This window comes from Etheostoma cragini, chromosome 10 (genome assembly GCF_013103735.1).
Source record: "Etheostoma cragini isolate CJK2018 chromosome 10, CSU_Ecrag_1.0, whole genome shotgun sequence".
Lineage (NCBI taxonomy): Eukaryota > Metazoa > Chordata > Actinopteri > Perciformes > Percidae > Etheostoma > Etheostoma cragini.
In genome coordinates this window covers 7,870,612-7,898,222 of record NC_048416.1, presented here as the reverse complement: position 1 = coordinate 7,898,222, position 27,611 = coordinate 7,870,612, and the positions used below count along the sequence as shown (strand labels likewise).

General features: G+C 39.3%; 1 long non-coding RNA gene across 1 annotated transcript; it reads left to right on the top strand.

Moving 5' to 3' along the window:
• The first annotated feature begins 2,289 nt into the window (after positions 1–2,289).
• LOC117952213 lies at positions 2,290–10,067 on the top strand. Its single transcript, XR_004658346.1, has 3 exons — positions 2,290–2,396; positions 5,261–5,263; positions 10,057–10,067. It is a non-coding gene; the product is annotated as an uncharacterized LOC117952213 (long non-coding RNA).
• The last annotated feature ends 17,544 nt before the right edge of the window (positions 10,068–27,611 follow it).

Sequence of the window (27,611 nt, the reverse complement as noted above, 5' to 3'; positions counted from 1 at the left end):
ACTCAACTCGTCATTTTCAAGAAGAGTTTAGCTAGTTGAATAGCTGCAGTTACTACACTGTAGTGAAGACAACATAGTAATAGATGGGACACAACAGGTAGAAAATCCAATAATTAAAGGGGTTAGAGACCCCACTCAAATAGACATGGAGAGAGATGGGTAGCAGCTGGAAGGCAGCACACCTGTAGGACAAAATGGAAACAAACATTATACATAAAGCAATTGAACGTGTTTTCTATGACCAGTGTTGTATTCAGGTTCTAACATCTGAGTTTAGTTTTGTGTGCAGAAATCTCAATATGTAAAGTAACCAGGGACGTCAGCTTAGTACCCAGGCTATGAAAAACTTATTTACATCATAAATCTTACTTACAAACATTACTCTGTTAGCTTTTAGATACATCAAAGCTGCATGCGTGCCTTAGCTAGACAAGATTGTGCTCCTGCTGAGTTATTCTTATGATATGTGATATATTTCGCTATCAGCTGCAACACAAGCACTATTATTACTATTACTAATATTCATTTACCATATAATAAATAATATAATCAAACTAGAGGGAGGGAGGCCAGTACAGCCCGATCCAGCAGGGGAGAGTTCTACCCCGACCAGCTTCCTCTCTTTACCTTGTCTCTCTAATTATGCTGTTACAGTTTTAGACTGGCTCCTCTCTCCTTTATCTTTCTATTTGTGTGCATCCATGTCCCAGAAATACTTGTTCCTAAACCTAGCTTTTTAACAACCTCTGATCCGTCTGGCTTTATTTCATAAAAAAAGCTTGTAAAACATCAACCCTGTTGTCCATAGCCAATCTATGAACACCATTTCTACTCAGGCTATTAGAATATTTGTGCTGCAGTGAGGTCACTTGTGAAAAAAAGGTTTTAGGACCATAAATACAAATAAATAAATCAAACAGAACATGAATCTTACAGATATGTATTCATATCATCACACACACAGCAATAAAGGCTACACCAATCTCTTGTCTAAAACACTTCTCATATGTCTTTGAAACTGAATAAACAAACATTATAATTTATGTGGAAAAAAATTTCAAAACAGGGCCAGATGCTTTTGCCCTCGTGACATTCACTCATGCCAGTAATCCGAATATGAATGTCATATTTATTGATAACACACACGGCAATGATACACAAGCACTTGTGTTGTCTAAAACAATTCTCCTACATATTTGGAGTCATTCTGTGCATGAATGAATGAACATCATAACTTATATAAAAGACAAACTATTTGCATTTCTTCAAAAAAAGGTCCAAATGTATGGCCAAACTGAAAACAGTGATGCCATTCCTCTCTGTATAATGGCTTTGAGTGTTAATAGACAATCTGACTTCAAGTGATCTATCTTTCACACTATACTATCATTGTTCTACCTCGGATGCCGATATAAGCCTGCTTCCCCACTGGTTGAAACAAATCACAAAGCCTCATGGGGAATTTCAATATGAACACTAGCATTGAAGCTAGCAGCAGCAATGACTAAAAAAGTGATAAATTATGGACATCAAGTGTATAAATCTTGGATGTAAGAGTTTGGATTTATTGCTCAAACCCCCCCCCCCAAAAAGCACAAGTTCCAGGCTGGATAGAAAAGCTCCTGTAAGGGCTATAGAGACACCAAATACAGTCCTGTAATGGCTAGATTGTTAGCTTTCAGCTGCCAAAAACTGTTAGTCTATATATTTTATGCCTATGAAATGATTCATATTTTAATCAGAAGGGCCGTTTTTTATCGTATACGATAAGCTCGTTCTCTTAGGGTTAAGCAAATAAATGTCAATACAATTTCACTCTGTATCACTCACTCTGTGAGCAGTAGCAAGTTCAAACCAGAGATTTGCGATGTGAGGAATCTTGCAGCTACTTCTGCACCGCTCTGAAAGCTGCCAGTTTATGTGTTTACACCATTGGGCCGAGACAAGACGGTGTTTCATCTTCATAGCCATCAACTCTTTTTACTTGTACTGTAGTTGTACTGTATTGTCTAACTTTCCGGCTTTTTGTAGCTGAATATATTATTTGTTGTTTGTAAATAAGGATGTGGATAATGTTAGTGATAGTGAGATGCTTGCTACAGTTGCATTTCGAATAAGAAATCAGCGAAAACGTTTTATTTTTCTGATTTACTGCTTTGTCTTAATACTGCCAGGCTCTCTCTCTCTCTCTCTCTCTCTCTCTCTCTCTTCAGTCACTCTCAACCTTGCACATATCGTTACGTGAATGCGGGCAATCGTTGAGCCTCCGTCTCCACCTTTTTTACCAGCTGACAGTTTGTGAAATATAAATAAACAAAATTAAAATTTGGTGGAGCTTAAGGACATTGTGGGGTAGCTTTAGCACCCCTAAAATAGGCCTAACAACGTCCCTGCTAGTAGCTAAAGCTGTCAGATTAAGTGAAGTAAAAAGTAGAATGTTTCTCTCTGAAATGTAGCAGAGTAGAAGTAGAAAGTAGCATAAAAAGAAAAAGACGCAAGTCCAAATGTTAAAGGCACTTGTACTTTCCTTAAGTACAGTACTTAAGTACATGTAAGGAAGAAGTCAGATAATCAATAATAAAGATTTGAATAACAGCATTCACACAATAAGTATGGGGGATAAGAGTCATTGTGCCGACTGCTGCTTTTGAAGTACATCGGCACACTGAATAATAAAGGCAAATACAATAGGTCCACGCTGCTTTGCTGCTCGGCCCTAATAATAGAACATACTACAGTAAGACCTTAATTGCACTGTTGGCCTTTTTTGTTGTAGTGCCGCTTTACAAAAACTTTATAGTTTGATAAGTATCAACCCAAACATTAACTTTCTTAAAGCAACCCATTGGGTGAAAACCCAATTTAAACATCTGTCACCACAGCAACAGTTATACATACGTAAAATGATCCTGTAAGATGAAACATGTTTAAAAGAAGCCTAAACTGATGACAATTGAATATGTATATATATTAATTGTAGTCAATATCCAGATATGAGTCATAGAACCCAAGAGAATTTTACAGTTTTTTTTAAAAGTTAGCAATCCATTTGTCAGTTTCAGCAGAATTGGTGGTGGTGGAGGGTTGCTTGGAACAAACACAGACATCAGATGTCTTTATTTTTTATAAAGAATGAAAAGCACAGCAACACCCACTAGGAGAAGAGGGTCCCAACAGAGATGTGGAACTCCCAAAGAGAGGTTGGGGGACGGCTGTTTCTGCCTGGTTTTCTACGTCAATCTCAAAGAACAGTGTCTCACTGCTAGTGTGCAGAAAGAAATACAAAACTGATTGATATGGAGAGATATTGAGGGTGTATTTTCTTTAGAAGAATGTCAAGTTTTTTCTGCTTTGTACCTAAAAGGAGCCTGAAAGACACAAAAATACTGAAATAGCTTGACTGCAGCTCTCAAATAGAGTCAGTATAAGAGAAAAAGATAGCGAGACCAACAATATAGATAGCCAAGGTTCATGTAACTTTGCAGTGGGAGCGAAAAGTGTCCCTTTGGAAAGTGATCACATGGGGAGCAGTAAGTGACAGATGTCCATGCAAATCAGATTATTGGTCATTTCAGCTGTACTTCATTTTTGGGCTCCCATCTCCCAGGAATGTCTGTAGTGGAGGTATGAGAAATTAAGTGAAATCTCTATCCGGAATTTCTGGCAGAAACTCAATCAGAGAGTGAGAAATTGCAAGCTCTTGACCCCAAAGCAGGGCATCGCTGAGCACCAACACTTTCTATGGATCTCATCATAAACTGAGAGTGTGTTTCCAAAACATGAGATTCACATATAATGGCAGTCATGGTGTGCAAATAAAGCTGCAGACATATTATGTTGAAAAAAGAGATATAAGGAAGGATGAAAATCTTGTGGACATTCCCTCATCATGCTGTATGTGTAAGGGTGCACCAATGTACCGTAGTTCAAGTTACAATATTTTCATTGTATTAAATCCAACGATTCACACTATTTAATGTGAATGATTTTTTTCAGCTCTCTGTTCTTGCTCCTGGACCGGACTAGTTTCTTTACCTTTTGCTGGATCAGAGCTTCAATAATGATTGTTTGGCTGGTATTTGCAATATGTGCAGTAGGCTGCCGAGTTCCATGGGGGTGTTAAATCGTTTCCACTTTGGAACCAACCTACATTTGGGCGGGCAGCACTGGACTTAGGTAGTTTCTTTTGCATTTTGGGATGTAGATAGGTATTTAGTGAACAAATGTGCAGAAGAATTTGGCTAATTGTGTGATGCTTTGTTTAGGGTTTGGAAAGAGAAGAGGTATCTAAAGTTTAATTTCAGTGTCATTTATAGTGTCAAATTATAACATGAGTTATCTCAAGACCCTTCACAGATAGAGTACGTCTAGACCACACTATAATTGAAAAAGACCCAACAATTCCAGTAGTTCCCCCAAGAGCAGCAGTGTCAAACTCAGTTTCACTAAGGGCCACACTAGAAAATTAGAATCACATCAATTGCCAGATATGTAGTTTATTGCTTTTATGTCATCAAAAAAGTCAAATATCTTTGTGGTATTGCATGTATACTTTAGTCTTCTCACTTACAGTTTGGTTGACAAAAATGCCAAAGAAAAGGCCAACAGTGTCAAAATGGCAAATAAAGCAACAGAATTGTCCGAAAAGCAACAAAAACTTTGTAAAAAGTGACAAAATCTAGACTGGCCAACATTTCTTTTGAACCAAAATATACATGGTGGCCTGATCTAAATTTCTGGAGGGGTGGAGTTTGACACACATACCTAAGGGCAAGCATTTACTGTGACAGTAGCGAGGAAAAACTCCCTTTTAGGCGGAAACCTTGAGTGGGGAGCAAAATTTACTTTTAAGGAGAAACTTTGGACGGACCCCGGCTCTTGGTAGGCAGCATGAACAGTGGCACTAATAGTCACAATAATAGTAGATCATAGCGTAGCAAGGCACTGCAGGGTGTAGCAGGGTATTGCAGGGCATAACAGCGCGTAGCAGGGCGCTGAGCAGGACCACGGCAAAAGCTGCAACCATAATTTAGGTGCCACTCTAATCAGTTCTATAAGGGTTGGTAGATGAATCTGCCGACTATGAAGATAAGCAGAGAGTAGAAGGGCTGCCGTGTCTGTACCTATACACCCTCCCCCGCCGGTCTAGGCAAACGTTGCATCTCCTCACTGCCTAACTATAAGCCTAATCAAAGAGGAGAGTTTTAAGTTTACTCTTAAATCTGGTGATGGTGTTAGCCACCAAAACCCAGACTGGAAGCTGGTTCCACAGGAGATAAGCCTGAGAGCTGAAGGCTCTGGATCCCATTCTACTTTTAGAGGAACCCCAGGTAACTCTGCATTCTGGGAGTGCAGTGCTCTAGTGGGACAATAAGGTACTATGATCTTCTTAAGATATAGTTGTCTGTCCATTAACAACTTTTTAGGTCAGGAGAATTTTAAATTCAATTCTGGATTTTATAGGAAGCCAATGCATCAAAGCTATTATAGGAGAAATATGATCAATTTTCTTAGTTCTTAGTACACGCGCTGCAGCATTCTGGACCAGCTGGAAAGTCTAGGTAAACACTCAGCAACTGAAAAAACAAATCTGCCTTATGTACTGTCATTATCACATATTTAACTCTGGTTGATGAGATCATAAATTAGACCAATCAAACAGATTAACTTCAGACTATATTTCTATACAAACATCATAGACCAACATCCCTGTCTTTACAAAGCCCCTGAGCTGCATTAGTATGAACTGTGTCTTTAAGCAACAATGAGTTACACAGACTAATGAGTTTTTGCTTATTAATATTGAAATGAATGCAGCAAGGTACTCTGGAATCTAATCAAATCACCTACTCTGAAGGGAGAACATGCAGTGTAAGTTTGAAGTTAGTATCATATTTTATTCCTGAGTCATTGGGTTGACAAGGATGTTTACAGACCGACGGGTAGTGAGAGAGAGAAAGGCAAAAGTCAGGTAATTTCTGCTTGTCTTAGGATCAAATAAAGTTAGCATTTAATAATTCAGTGCGGAAATTTGACCATCCTTACCCTCATACTTTTGATGTCCATGAGGCACATTGTTATCCACAGTGCTTGTGATCCACATTGATCCTGTCACGTCAGTCCCTGTCTCCTGCTTAAAGACAGTATTACTCCTATACATCAACGCCTATGGCTTTGGCCATCAGGATAGAGGGTGTGGAGACTGTTGCAGTGCACATTGGGGATTCGTGGAAAAAAAACTTGGAAAGCTGTCAGGTCGATGAGAGAAGCAGCAAGCAGCCATCATTCAGCTCAGAGAGCCCTTGGAAAAAAAGGAAGGGGCGAAAAAGAAATCTTGTCAATCAATATAGAAGCTATCAGAGCCTGTGAGAGACACATGGGGATATAAGTCATCTATTATCACCTTTAGGCAGGGGACACTGTAGAGGACTTTCAAAGTATGAACAGATTTTGAAAATATATTGGGTCACATGAATTTGGTTCTCATCAAAGCAGGGGCGGAACCAGACTTTGTGAACATTAGGGGCTCAGCCTAAACCCATTGGGGTCCGGGGCATGCTGTCCCGGGGAGATTGTTTCTCCATTTCATTGCAGCTACGGTTGTGTTCATAATAATAGCAGTGTGTTTAAAAAAAGTGAATAATGCTCAAAATCCTTAGAATTGCTTTTAATTCCATTGTATCAATGCATTGGGAACACTGCACATTCAATTCCAAATCCAAACATGACCAAAATTGATTAAGTTTGTGTATCAGTATTTGCATTTTTCTTTATAAACTCACACATTTTCTGTATGAACTGAAAATGTCTAAAGTGTTTGCTTTCCTTCGAATCACTGCATTAATATTAAGTCGGATAACCATTATTTCTGAGAACTGCTTCACATCTGTGTTGCATGGAGTCAAGCGAGTTCTGGTACCTGTGATCAAGTATTCCAGCCCAGGACGATTGAATTCCACTTTCCACAATTCCTTCACATTACTGGGTTTTGCCTCAGAAACAACATTTTTGATGTCACCCAAGAGTGTTCTATGGGTTTGAGGTCCGGGGATTGGGCTGGTCACTTTGTAACATCAATCTGGTTCATGTGGAACCAAAACTTTGCTCCTTACTGGTGTGTTTTGGGTCATTGTCTCGTTTAAAGACCCATTTCAAAGGCATTTCCTTTTCATAAATTATTTGCCATGTAGAAATATCACTTCTACCAAAACATATGATTTATGAGGTAAGTGAGGTTGTATTGCTATTTTTAACACAACTGTATATGTACTATTCTTTAAACCATTTCATAAAAGAAGGCCTAAAATCAGTTTTGTAATAGAATATAAATACTTTTTAACTGTACTTGAAAAGAATTGTCACATATCTGTTCTTAACTTTGCTTTTCCTGAAAAAAATGCATTCTTTTAGTTCACTACTTTTCATGAATAAAATGTATACTACCATTCTTTTAACTACATTTATTGATGAAGTAGAACACATGGATATTTCATACCTGACAGAATGTGCAAACATACTATTAACTATTAAGTAGTATAGCAGAAGTAGGGCATTTTGATAGATATTGCATACCTAACACAAGGAGCTACCATGAGTGTGTTGCATTCTAGGCATTAGGCATTCTATTGTATAGGCTTTTACTTTTTACAAGCTTTTATTTTTTTAATGTTTTCTAGCCTAGGCAGTTCCAGGGTCAGGGGTTAGTTTCCTGTTAGTGGTTAGAGAAAGATGGTAGAATCAGCCAACATGTTTTCTACATCCATTGCAATCCACATTGTAAATGCTGTAGGGGCAATGTCGTTAAGTTGATAATTTTATTGTTTGAATTGTACTTTACTTTTATAAAGGAAATTTTTTACTTTTAGCAGCAAGATGCCTCCTTTTTCTGTGGATGACTACTACAAACTCCTTCAGAAGATTGCACTTCTGGAAACAAAGGTTCACCTATTAGAAGTGAACGTGGAAGTAAATTGATCTTGTGGAAATGAAACCACTTTACCATGGACCCAAAACAATGGACAAAAGCATGCTAACACACGGCTAATTAGCACCAACAAGACTACAAAGAAACAGGAGGGCTGTGGAACGGTTAATAGATCCACAAGTGGCAGTCCTCCCTGGAACTCGTCTGGTGCGAAGCCTAAGAGTAAATCATTTTCCTGGGAAATGGGAGGACGACTAACGGGCAGGGCACAGCGCCCTGAGATTTGTGATATGACCGGCTGGCCTGCATTATCATCCCAGCAGAGCGCCTCTTCAACCTCTGTACCTAGTTGGACACAGCCGTGGACAGCTGCAAAAGGGAAAATAAGCAACAAAATGCCTCCCCAACAACTTGGTCTGCAACTAGATAACAGATTTGCTTCTCTGCTGCAGGACGCTTGACAGCCATCTGATGACCGGGATTGCGTCTCATCACCACACAGCAGGGTAAGGACTGAGAGCAATTCAAAAAGAAAAAAAGCTAATAACCGGGCCTCAAACCTTGATTGTGGGTGACTCTGCTGTAAAACATTTAAAAACTAGTAGAAACACCAAAATACTCTGTTTTCCCAAAGACATGGTGTCTGACTTTACCCAACAAATCCCAGCTATCATGGCAGAACACCCAACTGTGAAGAACATTATACTGCTTATCGGGTCACATTATGTTGTAAAGGAACAGTCTGAATTGCAGAAACTGGAGTTTAGGGAACTGCTGGATTCTGTCAAGTCCCTAAACGCAGATGTGTTTATCAGTGGGCCTATACCGCCAGTGAGAAGAGGAGCTGAGAGATTCAGCCAACTGTTAGCACTAAACAAATGGCTTTCAACTGAATGTACCGTCCATTCTCTGCAGTTCATTGACAATTTTAACATTTTCTGGGAGCGCTTACATCTTTTTAAAGCAGATGGACTTTTCCTTAACAAGCCAGGAGTAAAGCTGTTCACCTCTAACCTACTTTACTCTCTGCGCTACACATCTGCTCCCCCCGTCAAGGACACAAGACAAGACCAACCAAAACAAGAGGAAGACACAACAAAGTGCGGCAGTGATTCACCACAGCCCCCACCTGTGCACAGATTTGACCGTGGGAGACCACAGAGCAGAGAAACGAAACCTCAACTCCCCTTTTCACCCATCCAGCACCCCTCAAACTCTCCTACCAACCCCAAACCCTTTCAGGAACCATTGCTGTCTCCACTCACCCTTTCCCCTCTTTCCCCTACCCCCATGTTCAGCTTCATCTCTACTGATGTCTCCACACACCCTCTCCCTTATTTCCCCCATCAATTATACACCCCTTTCTACCCCCATGGCTCAACCCCGGGCAAAAGTAAAGTGCCAGGAACCCCTGCCAGGATGTCAGCAAGCTCCTTCCCCCCAGACTGATAAGGACGCTTGTGTGCAAAATCCAGCAAGCACTTACTGATATGTGCCGGGCCTTGGCTGCAGGACTAGTGATACTAATGACTCTTTCCAAGACAAGCCCGGGCCCTGTGGATTCAATTCTTCCTCAATTTATGTTGTGATAGGTAAGAGGAAAAGAATGGTGAATAAGCACTTAACTGCAAACTTAGCAAATTTAGCATCCATCCCTCGTCAGCCACAGCCTGTCCCAAAAAATGAAAACACACTAACACTAGCCTTACTAAACGTCAGGTCTTTGGCAGGAAAATAATTTTTAATCAATGATTTTATTATTAATCACAATCTACATTTTATGTTTTTAACTGAAACCTGGTTAGACAATAATAACAGCGCTGCTGTTCTCATCGAGTCAGCTCCCCCTAACTTCAGTTTTATGAGCGAGAATAGAGTAAATAAGAAAGGAGGTGGATTTTGTTGAATGACTCATTCTACTGTGCGCAAATATGTTATGAAAATTTTGAAAAAACTATGGACTGACTCAGCATGTGACAGAGACCACTCACAATAGGGGGCACACTCTGGACTTGATTGTCTCCAAGGGTCTGAACATTTCCAAGGTTGTGGTGACTGACGTTGCTCTCTCTGATCATTCCTGTGTTTTCCTTAACGGCACTATCTCTGTGCCCAAAAGTGTCCCAACAAAGATAATCATAAAACGGTATATCACTGAAAACACCAGTGACACATTTATACAGCTTTTCCCCTCCACAACCGCCCTCTCTGGGCTATCAGTAACTGAGCTTGTAGATAATTTCAACTGTAAAATTGCAAATGTTATTGATGCCATTGCTCCCACAAAGGTCAACGTTGTTTCTGGTAAGAAAAGATCTCCATGGAGAAATGTCCTACTGGTGAGAACAGAAAAAAGAGAGTGTAGGAAAGCTGAACGAAAGTGGCGAAAAACAAATCTCCTGGTCCATTATAACACCTATAGAGAGAGACTTGGCATTTATAATTTGGAACTGAGGAATGTAAGAAGGTCCTTCTTTATTGATATTACTGATATTATCTCTAGAAACTAACTAATAATTCACGTGCTTTGTTTGCTACTGTCGGTAGGTTAACAAACCCTCCAGTACCCGTAGCATCTGAACTTTTATCTGCCAAGGCCTGCACTGAATTCGCATCGTTCTTCAAAGACAAAATTCAGAAGATTAGACAAACAGTCAGTGCCTCCATATCAATTTCAGGATATGTGTTGTCACAGTGTTTAAGCTAAACTAGTTCCAATATGACAGAATTTCATATAATCAACCATGAAAACCTGAAGGACATTATACAACATCAGAAAACCTCCTCCTGTTGCCTTAATATTTTACCAACAGGTGTGTTCAAAAATGTTTCGACTTGTTTGGCTTCTGATCTTCTACAGATTGTGAACTCGTCTCGTCTTTCAGGTATCTTTCCACAGGCCCTGAAAACTACAGTAATCAAGCCACTCTTAAAAAAGAACAATCTAGACACATCACTGGTGAGCAACTAAAGGCCGATATCAAACCTTCCGTTTTTAAGTAAAATCATTGAAAAAGCGTTTTTTGTACAACTCAACCATTTCCTGTCATTAACCAACATTTTTGATACCTTTCAGTCGGGTTTCCGACCACAGCACAGCACTGAGACGGCTCTCGTCAAAGTCTTTAATGACATCCACCTTAACACAGATAGTGGCAAAATTTCAATCTTAGTACTGCTTGATCTCAGTGCTGCATTTGACACGGTCGACCACAACATATTACTAGACCGATTGGAAAACTTTCTGGCTCAGTACTGAACTGATTTGAATCCTACTAACAGAATAGGGATTACTTTGTGTCAATAGGTAATTATACATCTGAGCATACAAATATGACGTGCGGAGTTCCCCAAGGCTCTATTCTGGGGCCTCTTCTGTTTAACATCTACATGCTCCCACTGGCCCAGATTATGGAGAACAACAAAATAAGTTACCATAGTTATGCGGACGACACACAAATTTACATAACCTTATCGCCAGGGGACTATAGTCCACTGCAAAAACTGACTAAGTGCATCGAACAAATCAACGGCTGGATGTGCCAGAACTTTCTGAAATTAAATGAAGGAAAAACTGAGGTGGTTGTTTTTGGAGCAAAAGAGAATCGATTAAAAGTCTGCGCTCAGCTTCAAACAACAATGTTAAAAACAACAGACAAAGCCAGAAATCTTGGTGTAGTCATGGACTCAGACCTGGATTTTAACAGCCACATTAAGACAATTACAAAGTCAGCCTACTATCACCTTAAGAATATATCAAGAGTTAAAGGACTTATGTGTCAACAGGACTTGGAAAAACTGGTCCATGCTTTCATCTTCAGTAGACTTGACTACTGTAACGATGTCTTTACAGTTCTCCCTAAAAAATCAATCAGACAGCTGGAGCTGATTCAGAACGCTGCTGCTCGAATCCTCACTAAGACAAAGAGACTGGATCACATCACTCCAGTTCTGAAGTCTTTACACTGGCTTTCTGTGTCTCAAAGAATTGATTTCAAAGTTCTTTTGCTAGTTTATAAATCACTTAACGGTTTAGGTCCAAAATACATTTCTGATCTGCTACTACACTATGAATCACCCAGACCTCTCAGGTCATCTGGGGTAGTTCTACTTTGTGTCCCCAGAGTCAGAACTAAACAGGGTGAAGCAGCTTTAAGTTTCTATGCTCCTCATATCTGGAATAAACTTCCAGAAACCTGTAGATCCGCTGCTACTCTCAGTTCTTTTAAATCAAGGCTGAAGACCTTTCTTTTTGATGCTGCCTTTCTTTAAATGACTGCTCATTTCTTTAAATTTCTTATGCTGCACTGTAACTTTTATTCTTGTGTTTTATGTGTCCTAATGTTAATACAGAGAAAGTCAGAGATAGTCAGATAATTAATACAGAGAAAGTCAGAGAAACTCAGGGATAGTCAGATAATGAATACAGAGAAAGTCAGACAATTAATACAGAGAAAGTCAGAGAAAGTCAGAGATAGTCAGATAATAAATACAGAGAAAGTCAGATAATTAATATAGAGAAAATCAGAGAAAGTCAGATAATAAATACAGAGAAAGTCAGATAATTAATATAGAGAAAGTCAGAGAAAGTCAGATAATTATTACAGACAAAGTCAGATAATTAACACAAATAAAATAAAGAGTCAGATTCAAGGGGTAGCACTTTAAAGAAAAAGTGTGAAGGTGTAGTGTCGATATAGACATGAATGGCAGCACTACATTCGCTTAATTAGTGTGAAGAAGAGTCAGAGACGAAAAGTAACGTCTCTAAAAATAGAGTTGTGAAAGGTAGTGACACTGAGGTGATCACGAAGGATAGCACTAACATTGACTATTTAGTGTGAAAGGTAGTCTTAAGTTTAAAAATAAAATAAAGAAAGTCAGACTCATGGGGTAGCACTTTAAAGAAAAAGTGTGAATGTGTAGTGTCGAGATAGACATGAATGGCAGCACTATATTGGCTTAATTAGTGTGAAGAAGAGTCAGAGAAGAAAAGAAACGTCTCTAAAAATAGAGCCGTGAAAGGTAGTGACACTGAGGTGATCACGAAGGATAGCACTAACATTGATTATTTAGTGTGAAAGGTAGTCTCAAGTTTACAGAGAAAGTCAGATAATTAATACAGAGAAAGTCAGATAATTAATACAGAGAAAGTCAGATAATTAAAATAGAGAAAGTCAGAGATTGTCAGATAAGTAATGCAGAGAAAGTCAGATAACTAATAAAGAGAAAGTCAGATAATTAATACAGAGAAAGCCAGAGAAAGTCAGATAATTAATAAAGAGAAAGTGAGAGAAAGTCAGATAATACCAGAGAAAGTCAGAGAAAGTCACTCCTGTTTTGTTTTTAACTGTCTATTCATGTGTTTTATCGGATTTTAATGCTTATGATTTTTAACAGTTTGTACTTGTGTTTTATCTGTTTAACTGATTTTATGTAAAGCACTTTGAATTGCCCTGTTGCAGAAATGTGCTATACAAATAAAGCTGCCTTGCCTTGCCTTTAAATGTTAAGATGCATATTTAGAGTTAAAGGCAGTTGATAAAACTAAGCTTACTACGACTCAACTTGTCATTTTCAGGAAGAGTTGAGCTAGTTAAATAGCTGCAGTTGCTACACTGCAGCGAAGACAACATAATGTAAGGACAAAGAAGGCTGGTGTTGTACACTTTGGTAAGATGGATGGAAAACAAAGCAACAGTGATTCAGTGGCTAGTAAAAGAAGTTCATGGTCATCAACTTTATTAGCTGGCACCAAGATAGTCCGTTAGTTAAAGGTAAGTTAGAAAATTGCTAAGGAGGCTAAGCTACAGATATAAAGGCAGAAAGAGAAGAGGAATATCACAAAGAGAAAGCAGGTACTGAGTTGGAATTTCAGCTGGAGAAGGCAAGACAGGATGCTGAGATAGTAGCGTTTGCTCACCATTGTCACAGTCATTTTAGGCAGCAGCTGCCAAAGTTGAAGTAGCTATGTTGGAAGATGCAATGAACAACTTTGTTTTATTGGATGAGGCAGGCCATTCAGAGAAAGACAAACTTGAGCGTACAAGTGAATATCTCCAGTCTCAATGCGACCTACACTCAAGTAAAAACCATCCATGTACCAAATCCCTTAGGCAAGAAGCCGTGAACGCTAGCTCCCCAGCATCTCAGCTCCCTGCAAATGAAACTCTTCTAGAATATTCTTACAATCCTTTCCTTACAACATGGCAACCGCCTGTTTGTCCCAAAGAATCCGTCATATGCTAACACTACCAACCCTGCATTAGCAAACTATGGCTTGAAAAATGTACAATTGCATTTAGCTACTAAAGTGGAAAGTCAGGTCCCATAAAAGCAGAGTGAACATCAGGAAAGCATAAAAAGGCATAACAGTTACTTTTTAAAAGCCTGCTCAGCCTATCCTTCCACATTATGGCAGCAGCAAGCCATTGTATAGCTAGCCACCTGTAGCTGAACATCTGGAAGAGTACTTAGCTTGACACAACCTTGTGAGTTCATGTTTTTTCCAATTGGATGATAAACCTGAAAACTCTCGAGCTTGGCATTCATCATACATAAACACCACTCAAGCACTATGCCTCACAGCTACCGAGGAGCTGGACTTAATGACTAAATGGCTAGGCAAAGAATCAAGCAACCAAGTCAAACTTCTCCGTTGAGTGGATGTGATGAATTCTGCTGTAGCACTCAGTAAAGCCTGGGAAAGTCTCCAGGGATGATATGCAGCACCTTAAGTTATCCAAAGGTCACTTTTCAACAGGCTTGTTCTTTTACCAAGACTTTCAGGAGAAGAACATGCAAAGCTATGTGAGTTAGCCGACCTGTTAATAGAAGTGCAGGGAGCCAAGGAGGACAGCTTCCTGCCGGGCCTGTCTTGCCTGGACAGTGCGAGAGGGATCAAACCCATAGTTGCAAAACTGCTTAATGGTCTTCAAGAAAAGTGGGTATTTGCCGGTTCAAAGCACAAGGATGAAAATAATTGACAATTTCCTCTAGATGATCTTTGCAAGTTATGTACTCTACGAAAAACGGAAAAGGAACAACCCTAGCTTTGGTCTTCAACGTACTAGGGGCTTACCCGTTAAGCCTAAAAAGCCGTCTTTTAAAAGCAACCAAACCCAGTTTCAGTTTCAGTTCACAAGACAGATATTGTCTCAACACAATAACATGCAAACAATCAAAAAGCACCGTTGACCCAAAGAAAACCTGTCCAATAGATGGTAAGCCTCACCCACTCAGGTGACGCAAAGCTTTCAGAACCAGAATCCTAGAAGAAAGAAAAACCTTTCTCAAGGCAAAAGGAATGCTTTTTAGTGTCACTTAGAAAAGGATTTCCAACTACGGTTAAGTGTATATAGTGTGACATTACTAATCACGATGCCGCTAGGCATCGGGTTGTCCAACTGGCTGGGTGCTAGTTGGATAACACTGCTTGGGGAACGCACACACTTTTACAAAGGTGTAGAAGGTGTGGAAACCCTGAATATTATACTTTATTATAAGAAAGCCACAATGTAATCTAAGTTTTTCTTTTACTCTAAACTTTCTTACTTTACTTTTAAAAATAAAGTACATTAAATTTCTGAAAATTACTTTAGATAGTTTAACACTTTTACTCAAGTAATATTCTAAAAGGTGACTTTAACGTCTCCCAAAGTCATTTTCTGGCAAGATACTTTTGCTTTTGCTCAAGTATTTCTTTCAAGTACTTTACACAAGACTGCTAAAAATCTCAACTAAATTTCAAAGTAAAAAATTATTTGGAAAAGATTTGTATCACTACAATGAAATGGCTACTATGGGGATCATCAGTACTAATTATAGCAATTTACCAAAAGCCAACCCCTAATTTTGTTTATGTCTCCTCTACAACACCACGGACAATGACAGATCTTGGAGGTTCGAAAACATGATACAACATTCTTTTTTTCCAGAAAAAAAAACCAGAAAAGCAAAGGCATACTTGGAGAGGAAAGTAGATAATGGCTTAATAAACTTGTAGAGTGATACTCCGCAACAACAGATGCTCTTCGTCAACCAATGGTTCATCCCTCATCAGGTGAGAAAAATGTAACTCGTCACAGTAAAAACTCTGCTGTGTTACAAACAACTGAAGTCAACTCAAATTCTCTTTTGTAGTCTTTGGCAAAAATCAAAAGAGGCCATGGGTCATGATGAAGTCAGACTCAGAGATGGGCTGATTATGTCTCGCTTAAAAAGGGCAGCGTTCTGCTAGTTAGACACGCACATTCCAAGCCAAGGCCGGGTGACTACACACACACACACACACACACACACACACACAAACACACTGCAATGAATGTATTGGCTCTGTGTGTCATGTCCAGCAAGGGCAAGGGAATAAAAAGGAACGTGAATAAACTGAAGTGACAGCCTCAAACAGAATTCACACATTTACAGCTCATGAATACAAATGTATTATATTTCCAAGAAGCAAATTGCTTCTGAATTTTTATAGAGTAGTGTTTGGTGGTTCTGTGGTTGGGAAGTTCAGGACATAGACTGCATATACTTTCAGTGACACAGAGATTGTGTAAGCACCACATTAGGGACAAGACTTGTGTTGATATGTTGATAAATTTGATTTGTGCTATCGAAAAAAGACAAGCCATGGAATAACATTTGTGGGTTTTCACATATTTTTTTTCTCTCAGTGGACTTAAATTGTAATCTATTTATAATAATAAATATAAAAGAATGTTTTCCCCAAAACAAGTTTATCATCCATCATTCTAAAATAAGCACCTGCAATGAAATAAAATAATTTGGCACTAAATGACTTAATGTCTTAGTTGACTAAATTGTCTTAAACTCCGTCTCCATACAATAATACAATGTGACAATTTTTCAGGAATCTGCTTAAATGTTTCTTGTAATTTAAACAGTTTATCCAATTTTAGATAATTTACACAGAATACACTGAGTAGTAGAACATGAAAGAATGGTCGAATGATTAAAATGATTTATTACTGAACTTTGTCTTTCACAACAGAAAACACGGTAATTAAGCACTGGTCCGATAAGTGGTAAAAAAATGATTTTCATCACCGTTCACCACTTGTACACCTGCCTTAATTATATGCAATGATGCTTTTAACACATTAGTACTTCCTTTAGACTTTTTACTCAAAAGTGACAAAATGTTACTGAATGTTTAGTTGTGTCTGCAAAGTCCCCAAATAGTCTTTGCATGTCACCATAATGCTTTGCACAATGTAGAAAAGTAACGCACACGAAGGTAATCACTGGAAGTAGACTTAAACGTGATGCACAATCTGGCTCCATATGCATTTCTCTGTCTATTCTGACATTTCTCCATCTATTCTAACATTCCTCTTTTCTCTTTTCTACATGTATCTTTTTGGCCCCTTAAGTCAATATCAGCCATCATAATGCTTTACACACCTGTGTTATTGTTAACCTCGTAAGCCCTATGCCTTTGGCTCGGGCTCCTACTTGAAAATAATATAACCAAAAGAAATGGAGTATATCTCTGCAATTACAAGGTCTATTTTAAAGATCTGGGTCAGAGGAAATGAAGATGAAGCATAGCATAAATTAAAGATTTAATTTCCGCCAAACAAAACTATCAAACTATTCCTCTGGAATAATGCAGTTGCAGCCCAAAACCTCTAGAAACCCATAGCAAAAAATCTAACCATTATCTGTGAAAAGATTTAGGCTGCTAAAGTGAAGCAGTGCAATGTTAGAGAGGTTTTAGGAGATGCATGTTTAGGAGGCATTTGGGTACCACTCTGCCACTTGTCTCTGAAAACATGAGAATCGCTTACTGCCAACGCTCTCCAAATACACTTCTTTCCAGCCTGTATTCTCCTGGCAGCGTTGGCATTGGTGTTTCATTATACTTCTCACAACACAAGTGCTAAAAAAGAGCTGAAAAAGGCTCAGCCGCGTCCATGACGACGAGGCTTATACACTCTAGTTAAATACGTGCCTCCTATTTACTTTATGTTAGAAACGTCCTCCCCATACTGAAAATAGACAAGAATGTTGAGGAAATAACAATTCCATGCCATGCAGTATATAAAGATAATTGTTTTTTGTCGTTTGATAGTATTAGTGGTCACTTTCGTTTTGGAGATAACTAACTGAAGTTGGCAACAATGTTGACAGTTTATGTTGGGAGAGGTTGAAGGAAAATTGTGACTTTATACTGTACTAATTGGTACTAATTAAAGAGAACCTACAACACACACAGTACTAATCAAAGAGAACATAACACACACACACACACACACACACACACAATCAAAGAGAACCTAAGACACATTCATACAAAAAAATTTAAGCCATGATAGATTATTTGTGCAGACATAATTTTACACGGGTTTATTTTACCAGTACTGCACTTTTAATGAATGAAGAAATCTGTTTCAGACATATCAAAAATAAACCAATAAAAGGGTGAAAAAAATACTTTGACGTGGCCGGGGGCATTGGCATCAGCTGTGTGCAGCTGTATATATACAATATATACATTAGATCAGTTTTCTCTTTGCGCTTTTCATAAAAGAGCAGGTCTAGACCGTACTCTGGGATGTTATTTACAGAAACCCAACAGTTCCCATCAAGAACAAGCACTAGGCAACAGAGGCAAGGAAAATCTTCCAGGCGGAAACCTCGAGCAGAACCATGGCTCAGGGTGGGCGGTCATCTGCCTCGACCGGTTGGGGGTGAGAGAAATAGAGAGAGAGAGACAGAGAGAGACATGGAGAATTGCAGCAGAGGGTGTTGAGACGGAACATGAAGGCAGCAGGTGACTCCAACCACAGATCCAGAGCCAGAAACACCTGCAGGAAGCCTTAGGAGGAGAGAGGAGAGGGCAAGACTCTGGGGCCGAGAGAGCACAAGACTTCGGGAAAGGGAAGGAGTCGAGATAACAACATGCATTAATGTAATGAGGTTGCATACAGATGGAGAGAAGGAGGAAGAGAGAGGTGCTCAGTTCATCATGGAACGTTCCCCAGCAGTCTAGGCCTATAGCAGCATAACTAAGGTATGGTTCAGGACTCTCCTGAGCCAGCCCTAACTATAAGCTTTATCAAAGAAGTCTTAAGCCTACTCTTAAATGTGGGGACGGTGTCTGCCTCCTGAACCCAAACTGGAACCTGGTAGATGAGCCCGATAGCTGAACGCTTTGGCTCCCATTCTACTTTTAGAGGCTCCAGGAACCACAAGTCACCCTACATTCTGAGAGAGTAGTGCTCTTGTAGGGTTGTAAGGTACAATGAGCTCTTTAAGATAAGATGGTGCCTGAACATGACAAGCTTTGTAGGTGAGAAAAAGGATTTTAAATTCTATTCTGGATTTTACAGGAAGCCAATGCAGAGAAGCTAAAACAGGAGAGATGTGATCTCTTTTCCTGGTTCCTGTCAGAACACGTGCTGCAGCATTCTGGATCAGCTGAAGAGTCTTTATGGACTTTTTTGAGCAGCCTGATAATAAAGAATTGCAGTAATCCAGCCTAAAAGTAACAAAAGCATGGACTTGTTTTTCTGCATCATTTTTAGACAGGATATTCCAGATTTTGCTATATTACGTAGGTGAAACAAGACGGTCCTTGAAATTTGCTTAATGTGAGAATTAAACAACATGTCCTGATCAAAGATAACTCCAAGATTCCTCACAGTGGTGCTGGAGGCCAGGGTGGTGCTGGAGGCCAGGGTGGTGCCATCCAGAGTAACAATCTCTTTGGACAATGCGTCACGGAGGTGCATGGGCCCCAGAACAATAACTTCAGTTATAGCTGAGTTTAACATTAGAAAATTACAGGTCACCCAGGTTTTAATATCCTGAAGGCACATTTGAAGTTTAGCTAACTGATTATTTTCATCCGGCTTGATCGATGGATATAATTGAGTATCATCCAATTATGGAGTGTTTCCTGATGATATTACCTAAAGAGAGCATATACATATAAATGTGGATTGGACGGAGCACAGATCCTTGTGGGGCTCAATGACTAACTTTGGCGTGCACAGAGGATTCATCTAAACATGAACAAACTGTAACCGATCTGATAAATAAGACTTAAACCAGCTTAGAGCAGTTCCTTTAATGCCAATTAAATGTTCCAGTCTCTGTAAAAGGATATGATGGTCAATGGTATCAAATGCAGCACTAAGATCTAATAACACCAGTACAAAGATCAAAGATAAGTCGCAAGTATTTGCTTTAATTTGCGAGTTTCAGTGTTATACCATGGAGCTAACCGTCTTGCTTTTATTATCTTGTCTTTTAGAAGGGTAACAGAGTCGAGTGTCGTTCGCAGCGAGCCTGCTGCACTATCAACAAAAAGATCGATTTGGGAGGAACGGAAATTAGCATAGGAGTCCTCCATTACTTTGTGACTTGGTAATGAATTAAAAGCTGATGGAATCACATCCTTAAATTTAGCTACAGCACTCAGATAGACATCTTGTACAGAAGTTTTTGCCTAGTTCAGCAGTATATATATATATATATACTGCTGAACTAGGCAAAAACGTCTATATATATATATACTTTTTTTTAACTTAATTATGTTTGGACATTGCTTTAGTTCTGTGCTCAGGCAATTCCACAATATAACACCACTGATTGTAATGTACTGACTTTTTTAATCTGTTTTTTTACTAAAGATTCTTTTGGGGCCTTTATTGACATTACAGCTGAAGAAATTAAAGGGGACAGAGAGGGGGGAATGACATGTCACAAAAGGCCGAAGGTCAGAGTCAAAACCGGGCCCACTGCGTTGAGGAGTAAACCTCTACCCCTCTAAGCCCCTCTAGCAACTGAGCTACCCGGGCGCCCCAATGCACAAACTTTTGTAGTAGTGTGAACCACTAGAACCTTGAAATTAAACAGATCCCTTAAATCATAATCCCCTTCTCTATCAAAAAAGAACTTCTGAATATTGCTTTATACATGATTTGTGTAACTTTATATTCAACCAGATCAATGAACTTTAAAACACGGGAATGTAAAAACACTAAGCTGATGTGATCATAATATCCTGCTTTATTAACTGTTCTTATGGGTTTTTTGTAGTGTGATCAGTGGTTGCAGTGTGATTTCATACGGGTTCACCCACCCAGACCTTCTCGCAGTAATTTTAATAAGGTAAAACCAGTGAACAATATAAAATATGCATGATTTGTGATCCAATACATGTTTTGCCTTACACAGGACTGAGATGCTTCGTGACAGTTTAGATTGAACGTGTTTTATGCAAGGTTTCCAGCAGAGCTTGTGATCTTAAATCACACCTAGAAATGTATTTACATACACTCTTTCAATAGTCACACTATCAATCGTCACATGTACTTGATTATTTGACTTACAATTTCCAAACAACATGATCTTGGTTTTACTTAAATGTAATTATAATTTAATACTGTCAAACCATCTTTTTTAACTCCAGATGCTGCACCAGTACAAAAATGTTCCTCTGCAAATAAGAAAAATTTAAGAAATTCTTATTTAAGTCATTTATTTAGAGATTATAAAGAATTGGCCTTTTATGTAGATAACTTCTCAGCCTTCTAAGTTTACTGATTAATCTGTCAAGATTTATTGTATTCAATGCTTTCTTGGGATCAATAAATATCCCAGGCGCACAGTTTTCTGTTTTTTTGTCAAAGGAATTTGTTGGAGTTTACCCTAGTGGACGAGAGGGTCTCCTCCCTACGCCTGCGGGTGGTCGGGGTGGGGAAACTCTGACTGTTGTTTTGTGTTGTCTCTGCCTTCTTGGAGACCTTGAATGGAGTCCTGTATGGGGCTGCAGTGTGGGACTCCATAGTTCTGCCGGGGGTCTTCAACGCACATGTGGGCAATGATGGAGATATTTGGATAGGTGTGATTGGGAGGATCTAAACCAGAGTGGTTGTCTGTGGACTTCTGTGCTAGTCATGGATGGTCTATAACAAACCCCATGTTCAAACATAGGGATGCTCATTAGTGGACGTGGTACCAGAGCACCCTAGGCCAAAGGTCAATGATCAATTTTATAATTGTTTCATCTGATCTGAGGCCGTATGTTTTGCACACTCGGGTGAAGAGAGGGGCGGAGCTGTCAACTGATCACCATCTGGTGGTGAGCCGGGTCAGGGGGTGAGTTGGACAGATCTGGTAAGCCCAAACGGGTAATGCGGGGAAACGTCTTGAGGAGGTCCTGTTCAACGGACTTTCAACTCATACCTCCGGCGGAGCTTTTTGTGCATCCTTGTGGAGGCTGGGGGCATTGAACCTGAGTGGACAATGTTCAAAGTATCCTTTGCTAAATGTGGAGAGCTGTGATCTTAGGGTCTTAGGTGCCTCAAGGGGCAGATCCCCCAGTCAGAGTTGGCTAATGTAGCTTGGAAAGGGAAGCTTGAGGTCCCCTGATGGAGCTGCTCCCCCAATACCGGATAAGCGGACAAAGATGGATGGATGGAATTTATTATTTCTTCAATTAGCTCAATAACTACGAAAGATGTAGAGCTCTTGGGTCTGAATTCGTATCGACTCTCATTTAGTAAGTTGTGTTTGTCAACAAAGAGTTTTCCTAAGATTTTGGAAAATTGAGGAAAGAACAGAACCAGGCTTTAATTTGTGAAGTAGTGTTTGTCTCCAGTTTTGAACAGCGGTATGACTTTGGAAATTTTCCTTTTACTTGGGAATTTACCAGTTTGAAATGATAAATTGCATTAGTGGTTTCGCAATTCCCTCAACAACTTTGACTATTCTCATGTTAATGGTTGCATATTAATAGTCAGTTGAAGTTTTGTTTTTACATGTATGTACAATCTATAATTTCCCTATTTTTCCACTGCTGAAAGATAAACATTATCCTTTGATATTGTTTTTATTGTTATCTAATCATGTTCTATAATATTATTTAAGAGAAATTCTCACACTATTAGTTTGCTTACTTTTATATTTCCTATACTTTGTTTCTACATCTTTGTTTGATCTTTTATGAATTCTTTATATAGTCATTTTTTGTAATCCCTTGTAAGTATGTTCTCCCTACATATTTAAAATTTTCAGTTGATTTGTTTAACTGGACAATTTTATCGTACAATTGATTTACCCCAAAGAATGTAATATTCTTTATCAGTGTTTTCTTCATTATATACCTTTTCACAACATTGATATAATAATGATTTATTAAAGCGTTATTAAACACTTCAGTCTGTGCTCGTCCTTACTCAAATTTAATTTCCAGCATTTCCTTCTTGTAGTCATTGTCAAAAACGTTAAACCCTGGTAGATGGTTGCTAATGTCATTTATCAGAAATTCACTTATTGTGTTAATTTCTGTAATATTCATAAATATGTTGTCAATCAAAGTGACACAGTGAGATGTAATTCGGCTGTGTTTTGAAAGGAGGCTTAAACTATTCATTGTGTTATATAGTCCTCCTTTGGTTTCTGTTATTTGGATTAAGCAGTTCCATATTAAAATCCCCACAGATGAACTTGACCTTTTGATTTGACATTGTGAACATTTCTTCCATCCACCCCTTGAATATTGGAACCTAATGCTCTATACAGCTAATAATTACATTCTTCTTCTTTTCCATGCAGATTTCAACTGTTTATAATCAGTAGTTGTCATTGCCTCTACCACCTTAAAATTGAGGTTATTGTCCACATACACAGCCACGCCTCCTCCAGTTGTGTTCTCCCTGTTCTTATAATTCAGTTCATAAACCCTTCTGATTCAAAGTCCATACCATTTCTCAGGATTAATCAACATTTCTGATATTACAATTATGTTTAACGGTTGTTTAAACTGACGTAAATTAAATTAACTCGTAAATTGTTAAAATTAATAATTGATAGTTTCCGATCTGTGTTGATGGTCTTATTGTACTGTTCATCTGTATTATAGCTGCAGGGGTAATTGATGTTGAAGAAATTATTTTCTTGGTCGATATCATGTTCAATGTCTTGTGAATTATGTTCAGTGTCAAATGTTCTTGGTTCCAGCTTATCTCAATCAGCAGGATGTTGGGTCATAGGCAACGGTGTATTATCTCCACATGTAGGCCTAGATTAATGTTTTTTTTCAAAGTGTGTCATGTTTGAGGTGAGTTTCTCTGTGTTTCCAATTACCTCACAATCTACTTTGCTCCTCATTGAAACTTAACCAGTTCCACGATGTCTTTGATCAACACCCCTTTTGCCTCCTCTGATGTTCCGTTTAGTTTTATAAAGATTTTGCAGTTTGTGGACCATGTAGATTGTATTTTCTTCTGCTTCTTCAAGGATCATGCTTTCCAGGCAATACCAACATTTCACATGGTGAGATGTTCATTCATGCAGACATCTGTTTACTTCACCTCCTTCTTTGTTTCAGTAGTGCAATTTCAAATAAAGTTGCTGCCCTTAGAACTCAGACTGTCCATTAGGGATGAAACGATTCCTTAAATAAGTAGTAAATAATTTGATTACTTAAAATCCTTGATTCAAAATGAATTGCCTTGGGGCGGCTTCTAGCTCGCCCAGTAAGAGCATTTTCCCCACGTTGGCTGAGTCCTGCAGCAGCGCAGGTTTCAAATCTGACCTGATGGCCTTTGCTGCGTGTCATCCCCCATCTCTCTCCCCTTTCCAGTCTACTGTCACTATAATAAAGGGAAAAAGCCCCCAAAAATAATCAAAAAAAAAAAGATTTGCCTTGAAGCTTCTTTTAATCAATTTTACTAACGCTTTGCCACTCACTGTTTCCGCACAGATGATTATTACAGACTCACAACGGGCTACCGCTGTGCCAGCGGAGATTTACAAGCCGTACGGATTACAAAATGGATGACGAGGGTGAAAACAGTGAAGCAGTCGGAACAAAACAATAAAGTATTCAAGGTTCAGGATTATTTTAAACTTGTAAAAAGTGAAAACTCTGTACAGTGTGTCTAGTAAACTTGTACTGGAGAATCACATCACTTCCTTAATGCTGCAGCACCTCAACCGAAAACACCAAATGTAGGCATCCATTCCACGGAGCGGACCCAAAGCGAGGCAGGTTAACATTAATGCCAGCTTTTATGCTTTGCTGACTTTCAACTGGCTTTATTTGCCTGGTAATGCATGCCAATAAGTATTACTATTTTCACCTTTTTCTGAGTTTACAGACAGAATTACGTACAGGATTGTTACAGACGAGCGGCCGGTGTGAATAGTGGAGCATGATGGTTTTAAAAAGATGGTTTCCACTTTCATTCCGTGGTACACGCTTTGTTCAAGAACCTACTTCATCAAAATGATTGAGAAGAAGTATGAATAAGTCAAAGGCAAGTTAATGAACACAAGTAAAGAGACTGACAGTATTGCTTTCACATTGACATTTGGACAAGTGTGATCTGGGGTGATGTGTCACTTTATTAGGGAGGATTGGGAAATGGAATCCTGCAGCCTGACAACAATGCCCCTTGAAGAGAGGGACATAGTTGCCAATATTGCAGAGTGGCTTGAAGATGTGATTACCAAATTTGACATTCCACCAGAGAAAATCAAAGCTGTGCTAATGTTGTAGCAGCTGTGAATATTTTGGCAAGAAAGCATGGCTTGACATCAGTGCGATGCGCAGGTCAATCTCTGAATTGGGTTGTGCAAAGCGCTCTGAAGAACAACCAAGCTATCTCCAAGTGTGTGGCTGCTACAAGATGCCTGGTGGAACATTTTAAGAGAAATGAGCTGGCATGCACCAAACTAAAGGATAAGCAGCAGCAACACACGCTGGCGCAAGACGTAAGTACTCGCCGGAACAGAATTTATCATATGCTGTCCAGGCTGCTGGAACAAAGATGGCCGGTCACTGCTGCACTTTCAGACCAAGCAGTTACTCAGAGAGGAAAACACCACCTTGATCTCAAGCCTGAACAGTGGAACTTAATAGACAAACTGAGCCAGGCCCTTGAGCCATTTAAAGGAGCTAGGGTGTTTCTGAGTGGGCAACAATATGTTACTCTCTCTGCACTTCCACAGCCTTAAGAAGTCCACACACAATTCAGCTTCTGAGACTGCACCAGTCAAACAAAACAGATCACAGCAAGGTGGCAAGGACTATATGTGTTCCCATCTGAGTCTCCAACACTGCTCTTATTGCTGCTGCTCTGGATCCCAGATTTGAAAAGCATACATTTTTGCCTGCTGACGTAGCATTTAAGGTCCAAAGCACAATGCAAACCATAGCTCTTGCTGCAAAAAAAAAACAGGTGAGCCAGCCCAACACAAATACATGTAAAGCCGCCAGCACAGCACAACACAAGGGTGCAACATCATTCCATTGTAACATAGCATCAAAGTGCAGGGCAAGCCTTAGTTCTGAGGATATTGATATGCTTACTTTCCTTCATTGCAAACACATGCTACTTTGAAGGCACACACACACACACACACACACAAACACACAGTAGAAACAATTGTAGAGGGACATTTGAGGATGTGCATTCTTTCGAATAAGTTGCATTAAACGTTGGCTTTGTAAAAGCACTGAAAGAACAATACATGGCTGTTGCCTGTTTTTGATAGAGATCAGCACATCAGAGCTTATCAGAGTAAAATAAACTTTACTTAGGCCTACTTACTTAAACAAATTGTGTTGATGAATCATTGTTGTTTCGTTCCCACCTGATCTTTTTTGTTTTCACACGCCACTTCTAGGCGACCCATTGGGTGTCGTCCCTCCTGTTTGTCACCTCCACCAGACTAAACTTTTTGCTCTTGCAAATATCTGTGTGGCTGCAGCCAATCACACATGCTAGTGGACCAAGTAGCCTACTATTTTTTGTGCACATTATGACTGTATGCTCAAGGACCTCTTGCGGTTGTGGGAATTGACAATTTTAGAAATACAGGCACAGGCAGAAATCTCAGGCAGAACCCGCCTCTGATTAGGCGGCCATCTGATGCGACCATTTGGGAGAGAAAGAAGGAATGAGTGATTGGAAAAAGGGTAATGTCAACAATAAAGTTTGTGAAGTGTATTTTAAAGGTGTAATATTTTTTGAATCCTTTGTATTCTCTTAAAAGTCCCATGGCATGAAAATGTCACTTTGAGTTTATCAACATTATTGAGTTCCCCCGCCCTGCCTATGGTTCCCCAGTGGCTAGCAATGGTGATAGGTGCAAACCGAGCCCTGGGTATCCTGCTCCGCCATTCAGAAAATGAAAGATCAGATGGGCCGATCTGGAATCTTTCCCCATATGACCTCATAAGGGGTTCCAGAGGTTGCCTTCCCTTTCTCTGCTTTGCCTGCCCAGAGAATTTGGCCCACCCATGAGAGAGATACATCATGGCTTTCAAACAAGCAAAGTGGCAGTTGGTCAAGCCCCCCCTCCTCAATAGCTACATACTCAGAAATGGCACCTACTAAGGAAAGCTCATTGTGGGACCGGCTCTAGTGGCTGTAATTCTGCACCAAGGCTCAATTTTGGGAAAGACACTTTAGATACAGTATTAGAGGACCACTAAGGTCTATATAAAAGAGACTTCAGATACAGTATAAGGGGATCACCATATAAACTGAGTATCATGTCCAATAATGGACTCATATGGATTCTAATGGAAGTCACTTGTGTGTGCACATGACAAAAACATGAGTCATTAGAGCCATAACTGGCACTAAGATAATAAACTAACATGGATCTTCTAAAATTGTAGTATTTATTTTCATTA